The sequence below is a fragment of the Coccinella septempunctata genome, chromosome 3 (assembly GCF_907165205.1).
Source record: "Coccinella septempunctata chromosome 3, icCocSept1.1, whole genome shotgun sequence".
In the NCBI taxonomy this organism is placed as follows: domain Eukaryota; kingdom Metazoa; phylum Arthropoda; class Insecta; order Coleoptera; family Coccinellidae; genus Coccinella; species Coccinella septempunctata.
In genome coordinates this window covers 18232019-18244022 of record NC_058191.1, presented here as the reverse complement: position 1 = coordinate 18244022, position 12004 = coordinate 18232019, and positions in this window count along the sequence as shown.

Genomic DNA, 12004 nt, shown 5'->3' with positions numbered 1-12004 from the left:
TCAAAATTTTCTACCTGATTCGGGCTTTTTAGGAACGAATTGCTCAAGATGCCGAGTTCGAATAACATTTCGTTTTGCGTGTTATATTGGATAAAATTGAATTTATTCCATGGATGATTCGAGAATTATTGATGTTCAGAATGCTCCAGAATGATGAAAATTTTCAGATTTCATTGAAATTCTTGCGAAAATTATCTCGTGTATTTTCAAGTTTAGATTTTAATTCATTCAGAACTTTGAAGTTCGGCAAATAATGATGTGAATGATATAGATAACAGTCAATCACATTTCCTTCAGCGCAGTTGTTGTTTTGAAGAAAAAGCAGTAGATTCTCGCAAAATCCGAAACTCTACATGAGTAGGCCCAGTTGTTCAGTTCGGGATTAAAGTTTATCCTAAATTGATTTTGACATTTCAGTTCAGTTCTGTCAGGTTAGTCTAGGATCATCTTAAATCTCGGCCTTATCCTGAACTGAACAACCGGGCCTTATAGTAATAGCAACGTAGCATTAATTAACTCGGTATTTTATTGGTTTTCAGCCTCGGTATTCACGAAATTCATTTTATTATGTTTTTTTTTTCATGTGAATCGGCCCGAAATCTTGGATCCCCCGACCTGATAGTTTCGTATACTTCTATGACAATAGCATAATAACTCAAATTTCAACATTTTCACAGAAATTTTTGAATTTAAGGGAGAGACACATTGAAAAAATCGATAGCAATTTACCGCCTAAACTACGAGCTTGCCGAAGTTGAAACTGGTAACAATCTACTCAGTGCTTCATAATATGTATAGTTTTATAACTCAGTGTTTTTTGGAACCTGTAAAAAAAATTAAAAACTGTAAACTCGTCATCGCCTTCCAAAGGCTGTATCTTGGAAGGGCTGTCGATTTGGAAAATTTACAGGAAATTCCCCCGCTTATTTTCATTAAGGAATCATCTCCCTTATTCCTTCGCATTTGTTTACAGATATCTTGTATATAGCTATATTTTATCTATGTACCTTTTTATTTTAGATAGTAGAAGTTAATCAATCATCTGTATCTCAATCATATGTATCCGAGTATGTATCTATATTATTAACTTCATTTTGAAGATTCATTATATCTTGACAAAAATATGGTTGCAATTTCAAAATATGTTGACTCGAGGCCTTCCAAAGACTTCAATATTGTTTATTTTTTCCCTTACACCCTGTATGATCAATCGAAAAATGCAAATCTGTTTTGGCGAATTCTTCATAAAATCTTACTTGTTTCGATATAATTGGTAATTTTCTTTATGATACATCACTGAAATATTTAAACCAGAGAGATGGTACAAGCTCTTCAAATTTTCGGGATAATCCAATATTTAAACATAATCGATAATAAAAGAGATGTTTCTGAGCAAAGGATTCCTCAAAATCATTGAGAAATCTGATTCAAGAAAAATATAAAGAGCGTTCCATTTGAAATAACACAATGTCCAACATTCGGTTTAGCCGACGTTGTTCATTTCTGTGATATTGTGAAATTTGTAGCATTTATTTCTCCTGATTCTGAAATGAAAATTTTCGGATTGGCTCATTGTCCTTGAATATTCATCACCATTAACATCTGAATTTTCTTATCCAAAAAATGTTTTTCTCTGAACAGGTTATTTTATTATATGCAATGTAACAATACTGATTATTCGTTATACTAATAGGTAGTATTATCTATATGGATCATTTCCATAGAGAGAAGAAATATCATTATGGACAAGACTCAAATCGATTCATTTTCAGATAGGTAATGAAATAGTTCGCCAAATTCAGAATTATAGTGTTAGCTTGAGATGAAAGAAGTTCAACGGATGCATAGATATACGCACGATGAAATATAAACAGTCATAATCCCATTCGAGAGAGCCAAGATTGGTTCTCTTTCACGTGATTCTTTCCCCTACAGAGGAATGCGATAAAAAATCGTTGAGATATGCCGCCTGGCTTGCAATAATGGAGGAGAAAACGCGCTGCGCCTCTCTTTACTTAATTCCTCCGTATACTGATATTCCGCCTGTCTACATCTGCTTGCACAGTACAACGTTGCCATTTTCGGAGGTGCTAACGAGCAAAGAGTCTTTCAGAGCAATTCTCCGATATACAGCTCAGCACACTAGCGCCAGTGATATACACTCGAACTAAAAGATTGTTCAGTACATAAAGGGGGTGCGTTGTGACCTCAAAACGATTTTTTGATATGTTGGTCCCTGAAGCCTCCTGAATCTAACAAGCTAAAAAACAAGGCAAAACGTTGTCACCTCCGATTTCGGAGGTGACATCGATATATATGAGGTGAGAGCGTTAAACGAGTTACTATTTTGGAGGTGGTATTAACACTTTATAACTATATATATATATATATATATATATATATATATATATATATATATCTATTTGATATAAATGATATGTGTATTGAATGAGGGTGAGGGTGTGCATATGATTCTGATTATGTTATATAGCACATATACTCTCTCACACGTGACGAGAGACGTGGATGTATAATACGTATGGAAATAAAGCCAGTTCAATTTCATAATTAAATCTATTATTACTTATTCAGCGAATACCCCCCTTAAATTATCTCAACAACTTAGTTACGAAAATTTATAACAAAAGTGCTTTATTCTAAATGTTAACAATACAATGACAAAGATTAAGTAACCAGAAGAGAAAAAAATGAGCATAAATGAGATGAGCATGAAAGGACATGGACAAGGACATGAAAGGACATGAACATATTTCTCAATACTTTCTTCAACAATGCAACTTATGTCGGTATAAGGAACTGAATAAAAACAATTTGGATTCCTAAAGCCACGTTTCGACGTTATATTTCTCCTTCCTCAGGCTACAATGAAGAAACGAAATGAACACAAAAAAACCCATCAGTAAGGGAATGATTATGTCGATTGAACAATTCAAAAAACTCTTTAAAAACACCATATAAAAAATATTAAAATCTTTTAAATTACTGACAGATAAACTTTATAACAATTCATTGTTTGGAGACTGACTAGATCACATTGTAAGTAACTTCACCCGCAACTTTCCACCTCAGAAATCCTTCATTATTGAAGGAAGAACCTGTCAATAAGAAAGTCACAAAAATAAAATTCAAACACAATATAAAATATGCTTATTGGAGGGCTCGATATGTGGGTACATGAAAGGACATGAACATATTTCTCAATACTTTCTTCAACAATGCAACTTATGTCGGTATAAGGAACTGAACAAAAACAATTTGAATTCCTAAAGCCACGTTTCGACGTTATATTTCTCCTTCCTCAGGCTACAATGAAGAAACGAAATGAACACAAAAAAACCCATCAGTAAGGGAATGATTATGTCGATTGAACAATTCAAAAAACTCTTTAAAAACACCATATAAAAAATATTAAAATCTTTTAAATTACTGACAGATAAACTTTATAACAATTCATTGTTTGGAGACTGACTAGATCACATTGTAAGTAACTTCACCCGCAACTTTCCACCTCAGAAATCCTTCATTATTGAAGGAAGAACCTGTCAATAAGAAAGTCACAAAAATAAAATTCAAACACAATATAAAATATGCTTATTGGAGGGCTCGATATGTGGGTACTTGAAATTTTGTTGGGATTCGAATCATAATCCAACAATCAACTGAACAGATGAACCGACGAGCGAATTACTGGTTACATTGACATATGAATCTATTACGAAGAAATAAACAGAAAACACTACAACGGGTTACCTCTCCCTCTCAATTATGTGAATAGATTTATGTATATATTGTTGAGGGTGGACGTATCCGATTGAATATTTACATAATTCTTGTTTTCTTGATGAAGATCATTTCCTCAAAAATTATTTTGTCCAAGTTATTTTCCCTAAATAAAATCTCTGGTTCCTCAAAATCAAAAACGTGACCTGTATCCCTATGATGGAAGGATAGACCCGTAGAAAAATCGCCACTCTTGCAATCATTTGTATGTTGTTTCATTCTACTTTTATGATATTGTTTGGTTTTACCCACATATGATTCACAATTTTTGCAGTTTACTTTGTAAATTAAATTGGGCTGTAATAATGTAGGGGTATTGTCTTTTAACCGAGAAAAAAAGAACTTGATTGTTTTCCTATAATAGCAAACAATAGGGTTACTACTATTTGATAATGCATGAATAAGCTGTGTTTCGTCAGAGTCGGAGCGAAAATAAGCTTAAATGGTTTCTTCGATGTTACTGTGTCATTGTTTTCTGGAGAATTAATTGGACTATTGACAGATGATCTATAAAAAATATTATAAATTGATGATTTAGGTAACCGTTCTCGTCTAACATTTTGGAGAAAAAATTGAAATTCTTCCCGTGGAAACTGGCTGAGACTCAAGATTGTTTGTCTGATATTTTTTATTATTCATATTTTGTGTTTGAACTCATGAAGCGACTGGTAATGAAGTATTCTTCCAGAAGCTGTTGGTTTCTGATAAATATCGAAAATTATTTTATTTTTCTCTTAAATGAGTAATATATTTAAAAAGGGTAGGTATGGTTTCGTTATTTTCAACTTCGTAAGTAAATCTTAAGTCTTGATGAAAGGAATTGAACAAAGGAGTTGAGTTTAATCATTTTGATGATGTTATTGCAGTGGATGAATCCGGCAGCAACTCTTCCATTTGAGTATTGTACTCGTCTTAGTTAACTCTCACAACCTTATTTCCTTTGTCTGCATAAGTAACCAATATTCTCTCTTTATAAGTGTTGAGAAAATGTTTGGTATAGGTAGTTAACTGTAGAAAGTATTTGGTAAAATGATTTCTGTTGGTTGCGTGCTGAAGTTTGTTTAGGAAGTTGTGGATTATATTGTTCTCACTCTTAAGCTATTTTCTGATCATTGTTGAGTTTGGATTGAGATTTAATAATATCTGTCAAAATGTCAACCACTGGAAGGTCTCTAGAAATGAATGGAAGGGAAAACTTTGGACCTATCGATAAGAACCGCCCAATATCATCAGGAATAGTCATATCTGAACAATTTACTAACCACGATGGTTGTTTTGTTATATTGAACCTCCTTTGAGTGTTCCTGATTCTGTTGAACTTAATCAAATTGTTATGTCTAATCTGAGTCAATCTCCGCTGATAGAACAGTCTTTGGAAACTTTCAACTGCAAAATATAATTTTCTATAATTTTTTCTAATAACCTGCTCTCAATATAATGGATATCTTTTTTGGTTTCACCTATTTGCCAATTGACTATTTGGAATTTAGTACTGCAATCATTTAAACTTTATATTGATAAAGGTGATCACAATTAAAAACAGAATACAAACATCTAAGTTGATTAACAATATGGTTGGGAAGGATGGAACTGCTTCTACATCTTAATAAGAATATTCTTCTATTTTTTTTATTCATTTCGTTTTTTCATTGTAGCCTGAGGAAGGCAAAATATAAAGCCGAAACGTTGCTTCAGCAATCCACATTGTTTTTACTCAGTTCTTTTCACCGAAATTCGTTGCATTATTGTATTCTGGTAGGAACGAGAATTATCCACAAACTTTCTTAAACGTTTTCTCATTTTGGAAAAATATATCAATATGGGTTTTTAAGTTATTGCAGTATTCTGAACAATGGAGGATTTCTTGCGCTGTTCGTGTAAACCAGGGGCAAATAAAAGGTATCCGGCAATCTAGATCTTTGGACTAGTGCATGAAAATTTATAAGATGGATAAGAGCCTGAGAATCTAACCGATTATATTTAACAATTTCCGGATTAAAACTACATCACCAATAATTCTAGGGAGGCTTATTTCATTGAAATATCGCAGACAATTTCTGGGATCTCCACGAGTCAGACTCAAATTGAATCTATAACCTAAGGTGCGAAAACTCTCCTTTTCTAGGCGATTAATAGTGTCCGTGAAGTTAGCACCCACTTTTTCGAAAATGAAAAAAATTTTGTTTGCATTCGTTAGTAACTCGTTAGTAACTATTTGTAACACCAAAATTTTCGTTTGTACCTCGAAGGTACTAGTAGAAAACCACCCCATTCCGCTGGGTGCTAACTTCACGGGCACCCACTGTTCGATTTTTCTCGAAAAATAAAGTACAGTTGGAAAGTTCATCGTTAGTTACTATTTGTAACAAAAAAATTTTTGTTTGTAACCTAACCTATAATGGAAAAATGACTCCCTCAAAATGCGAAGTTAGCACCTACATTTTCGAAAATGAAGATATTTTTTTGCATTCGTTCGTAACTCGTTAGTAACTATTAGTAACACAAAAATTTTCGTTTGGAACCTTACCTATGATGGGAAAATGACACCCCCAAAATGCGAAATTAGCACCCACTTTTTCGAAAATGGAGATAATTTTTTTTGCATTTGTTCGTAACTCGTTAGTAACTATTTGCAACACAAAAATTTTCGTTTGTACCTCAAAAGTAGTGCTATAAAAACAGCGCATGCCGCTGGGTGCTATCGTCACGGCAGCCACTGTTCGATTTTTAGCGAAAAATGATGTACAGTTGGAAAGTATATCGTTAGTAACTATTTGTAACACAAAAATTTTTGTTTGTAAATTAACCTATAACGGGAAAATGACATCCTCAAAATGCGAAGTTAGCATCCACATTTTCGAAAATGAAGATAATTTTTTTGCATTCGTTTGTAACTCGTTAGTAACTATTTGTAACAAAAAAATTTTCGTTTGTAACCTTATCTATGATGGGAAAATGACACCCCCAAAATGCGAAGTTCTCACCCACATTTTCGAAAAATAAGATAATTTTTTTTTGCATTGGAAGGAAAAAATGTTGTCCCGCAAATAGTTACTAACGAAGTTCTATTGGGAACAAAAAAGAAATATGAAATTTTTGTAAAATGAGTGTGTTATCTCCACATTTTCAGGATGGCATTATCCCATTATATGTTAGGCTATGAGCAACAATTTTTGTGTTTCAAATAGTTACCAACGATGGACTCTACAACTGAATTTTATTTATTTTTGGGTGCCCGGTGAGTTAGCACCCAGCGTAATACTGTAATTTTCTTTCATTACTTTTGGAATACAAACGGAAATTTAGTTTTACAAAAAGTTACTAACAAGTAACTAACGGAAGGAAAAAAATTATCTTCATTTTCTAAAAAGTCGGTGCTCACTTCGCATAGCAAAAAAATGTAGAATTTTCGAAAGATGGGGTGCTGACTTCGCATTGTGTGGGTGACATTTTTCCATTATAGTTTAGTTTACCAGCAAAAAAATTTGTGTTACAAATAGTTACTAACCTTGGACTTTCCAACTGTGCTATTTATTCGCGAAAAATCGAACAGTGGATGCCCGTGAAGTTAACACCCAGCGGAATGCGGTGTTTTTCTAGCACTATCTTTGAGGAACAAACGAAAATTTTTGTGTTACAAAGAGTTACTTACGATGAATTTCCAACTGTACATTATTTTTCGCGAGAAATCGAACAGTGGGTGCCCGTGAAGTTAGCACCAGCGGAATGCGGTGTTTTTCTACTAGTACCTACCTTTGAGTTACAAACGAAAATTTTGGTGTTACAAATAGTTACTAACGAATTACTAACGAATGCAAACAAACATTTTTTCATTTTCGAAGAAGTGGGTTCTAATTTCACGGACACCGATTACTATATACGTTATATTGAGGTTTTCATATACAGGATGTAAAATTAAGTTTACTGAAAACTGTAGTGGTCGTGTGGTTAGAGAACCACCAACTCTGTCTCAGCACAAAACCTAACGGCGCATTGCAGGATGAGGCAATATGGTCAATGTGTAAATAGAATTTGAATTTACTATCTAAGACACCTGCAAACTCCAAGATCTTTTACATGAGTTGAGCGATTGAGCACTATATCCTGCAATGAATAAGGATAAAGAATCGCATTTCTATTCCTAGAGAAAGAAACAGTGTTACGTTTGACACTTATTCAAATTTATCGCATTATGAAATAACGTATATACTCCATTCACTTTTATTTTAGCACTCGGTTGGCCATGGAAATTTGACACATTCCACTCTGTATAGTACAAAAATGTGGGGTTATGACGCTTGTCAAAACATTTTTGAGTTTTAAATCAGCGCTATGTTGTCCTTTCTCTTCTTTCACAATGGACGTTTATACAAACTGATTCAAGGCATACCAAATCTAGTAATCTAGTTATTCGCATGGAAAATACAAGAGATGAGTTTTTAAATATAATTATTTTTGCTATAGAAGAAAACTGAATGATTGATACATAAAATGCAGTTGCTTGAGGAGAGTTAATGTTGGTTATCTTCTTTGGCCAAAGATTGGAGACGTTACATCAGTTGTAGATTTTAGAAAAATCAACCCGAAGATGACATGCACCTGATGCAGTGATAGGGAATCGATAGCTCTCGAAGGAATTGACGAATACCTACAGGAATGTTAAATTCTTCAACAAAAAATCATCTTGGATCAATGGAAGTCAAAATAATCAAAGGAAGTTTCAAGGCAAGAGGAATTTCAAAAATAAATGTCATATGAATTAACAGTTAACACGACAACTGGCTCGTATTTATGGTTGTCTATGTTTTATACTTTGATAAAATAATAATAATAATTATATATTTATTGATCCCTCAATACATTTACAATGTATTGGACAAGTCAAATGTCGCTAAAATAAAATTTTGTAATGCCACCAGTTTTTTGGATCTCCCAATAGAAGGAAATTCTTTATCATCCTCTTCATTCATAATCTTTATGATTGTGGAAACATTCAGCTGAAATATAAGTCGTTTAGATTCAGATGAATTCACTCACATTGAAAATGATGGCTATCGTCTGATATGTTGTAGATATACCTAGTACTATTTGAATGAGCGGACACGAATTCTAAATAGCACTGCCTGAAACCCTGTCTTCTCTCTTTTGCAATAACTTTCGGCATTTTTGTAATATTATTAATTGATATTAGTTATGGCAAAGCCGTTATGACATTAACGACAGTTCATGAGTGCCAACCTTAGACAGTTCTAGTTACAAAAACTTGAGAAAATTATTCCATGGCCAACCGAGTGCTAAAGTAAATGTGAATGGAGTATAGCTAATAGTAGATTCAAAATAAATCTGTCAACTTTTTTCAGGTTGTCATGAGAGCTAGTTATTGCTCCCCCTGTATGGAAATATATTCTAACTCTATGGAGTAGACACTGATAATTCATTTATTCATCATCATCATCATCATCAGCTTCCTGAAATGTATCTCGATCGAATACTATTGAAGAAGATAAGTTCTTAAAATAACAATTCGAAAGGTTGATGAAAGAAATTCATTACTTCAAGAATTTTGATTTTTTCTTTCAGATTTCTAGAAGAAATTAAAAAACGGGTTCCTCTCAACTCAACATGTCGATCATAAATATTTCACACACAGAAGCATTTTAAACTTTCGAAAAAAAATTAGTAACATGCGCTCCATCGTAGTGGTGTTTTATTTTGATCCTTGCAGCTGGAGCTCTAGGGCTTGCAGTTAGGATATTTGATTCATCCCCCTATTCAACAATTCTTCTCGCCGGCAATTTTCAACCCCGAAAAAGAAGAACTTTCGCTCCATAGTAGACAAAATAGTGTTAATTCATTTTGATCTTTGGAGCTAAGGCTTTCAGTAAAAAAAAATTATGGATATTTTATTGATTCCTTTATAAATGAGTCCATTCCTTTTTGCGTATTCATACATAGCTAATTATTCGCCTCGGCATCCTATTCTGAAATTAATCAACTGCAACATCGATATGATAGATATGGTATTGACCTCGGTATTGCCTGTGGTAGACGTTATAAGAGTGTCTTGCCGGCCGTATAGAACCAGCATTACAACGGTCTATTAATCAGGTAGAATTAATTAATTGATTTGTTTTCATTATGATTTTTTCAATTGATCTGATGGTCAAATATGGATCCACCGAATAGGAAGTCTCTTACTATGTTTTTATTAGAGCACTATAACTAAATCGACAACCCAAGCAGATATATGAATTTTAGTTATCAACGTCGTAGAATCATCGATGTGAGAAAGAATGTTTTTACCGGCAGAGAAGCGTTGGCGAGAGGAGAGAGGCAAGGAAAGACATGGATCGCGTTTGGTTCACTAGGCAATTGGAGGTCGTTGATACCGTGGCCCTGGCCGCGAGTTCTTCGTTTTACGCGTTGCACTCACTCTTATTGCGCAACTCTTCTTTTTGCTTCTTCAGAACACATAACATAGCATGGCTTCTCCGGCATTTCGCTGAACTATCGGCACAATTGAATTTATTCACCATATGCAATATATTCACATCTGCTGCTTTAAGGAAGGATGAAACATCAAAAAATAATATACTTAATCAACTTATTGCGGAATCCGCTCATTACAGTGCTCCAACCATCAGATAGGGCCTAACAAAAATCGAATTTTGCTTCATTCTTAGGATTCACTAATGGTAGTTTCCAAGGGGCGAATTACCCTTTTCGGGATGATACGTATCGTTATAGAATTCATTGCAGCTTTTTCTTGAAAGACATACCTACCCTTGATATGACATCTTAAAATTAAGCGTTTTTGAGTAATTCGAGTTTAAAAATAGATATGTTAGTATTCGAAAACTATAACCTTTACAGAGTGAAGTAAAATTATAGCTGACCGGTGCTTCCAGATATTACTAGGGATGATAGAAAACAGATAAAAAAGTAGTGTTCCTCAAACGAACTTATGCTCAAAATCACTTGCAGAAGTTTCTACAACCCACCACCCTCTGAAAAGGCATTCGGATAATAATTTTTTGTCTAAATAACCCGAAAACAATCAATCTGTGGATAATACAGCAAGAGTTTGGTGCTTTGAAATTATCAAGCAGTGAAAGGAGTTGACCGATACTTGCGTATTCATTATCAAATAGCATAATGAATATAATTGAAATTATCTAATCTAATTTTCTATCATAAGTAGCGAAAAAATCAATTTTCAGTACGAATCATAAGCCTAAACCCAGTCAAATAGAAACATTCATATTTCAATCATGCATGTAGATATAAGTGAATCCAGATACCTAAATATGTTTTTAAAGTACCTATACTTCATTCAAATTTATTTTGGCAGTCGGTTGGCCATGAAATAGTTTTCTCAGGTTTTTGTAACTAGAACGGAGTAAGGTTGGCACTCTTGAAATGTCGTTAATGTCATAACGCCGTTGCCACAAGTAATATCAATTTTTAATACGAAAATGCCGAAAGTGATTGAAAAAAGAGAAGACAGGCTTTCAGGAAGCGCTATTTAAAATTCAGGTCCGCTCATTCAAATAGTTATACCCTGATATTCTGAAATCCACAATACGTCAGACGGTAGCGAACATATTTCAATGTAAGAGAATTTATATAATGTTTCATCTGAATCTAAACGATTTATATTTCAGTTGAATATATCCACAATCAGAAAGATTGTGAATGAAGAGGATGACAAAGAATTTCCTTCTATAGGGAGACCCAAAAAAGTGGTGGCATTCGAGAATTTTATGTTTGAGTGAATTAATGCGAAAAGTTTACTACAGGATTTTCGATGAATGTCATCGTAGAATGAGTTCTCGAACATTGATTTTTCTATTTTTCATTTGAATTGTCATAAACATTATAAATGTCTCAAGGTATCTATCAATAAATACTTAATTATTATTATTATATCAATGTATTAAGATGAATAGCCACAAATACGCGCCAGTTGTCCTGTTATTTGTTTATTCATGTGAAATTTCTGTTCAAAGGTGAAGTTCATCTTGACTTGAAACTTCCTTCGATTCCTTTTACTTCCATTGATGCAAGATGATTTTTGTTGAAGATTTCAACATTCTTGTAATTATCTGTTAATTCCTTCGGGAGATACCCATTCCCAACCACTGCATCATATGCATTTCATCTTCTGGTTCATATTTTTGAAATCTACGACTGATGTAACGCA